The sequence below is a fragment of the Chelonia mydas genome, chromosome 4 (assembly GCF_015237465.2).
Source record: "Chelonia mydas isolate rCheMyd1 chromosome 4, rCheMyd1.pri.v2, whole genome shotgun sequence".
Classification (NCBI taxonomy): domain Eukaryota; kingdom Metazoa; phylum Chordata; order Testudines; family Cheloniidae; genus Chelonia; species Chelonia mydas.
In genome coordinates, this window is record NC_057852.1 from 52,735,777 (window position 1) to 52,736,328 (window position 552).

The window sequence follows — 552 nt, forward strand, 5'->3', positions numbered from 1 at the left end:
TGCAGAATAATGTGCATATATTGTACTGATTGAAGGGAACTAGGAAAGACCCACTGCCTTCTGATTAGAGATAGTCAAAAATGTTTCACTGAAAAAAATTTATATTAAAAAAGAAAAAAACAGCCTCTCACAAATGAATTTTCCATGAAAAATTCAGAAGTAAAAATTATCACTTTTTGCAAAAAATTGTGTGTCTAACATGTTTTCAATTTTTTATGGAATGCTATCAAAATATTACAGAGGTAGTTACACAGGTTTTTCATTTATTGAAAACCAGTTTTTCAAATTTGCAAAAAGCATTCAGAAAAAATAGGATCCATTTTGAACAGTTCAGAACAAAAAACATTTCAAAATTTTGCAGTTTGTCATGCAAATACTTTTTTATTTTTCATCCATCTCCTATTGTAACATAGCCATACATTTTCCAAAGTTGTTGTTATCAACACCTTTATGTCCAGCAGCTTGGAGCCTTGGAAATCTCAACAGCAGCCCTGGAGATACAGGTGAGTATTAAGAAATTAGAAACTAACAAAGAATGACACGAACACTGAG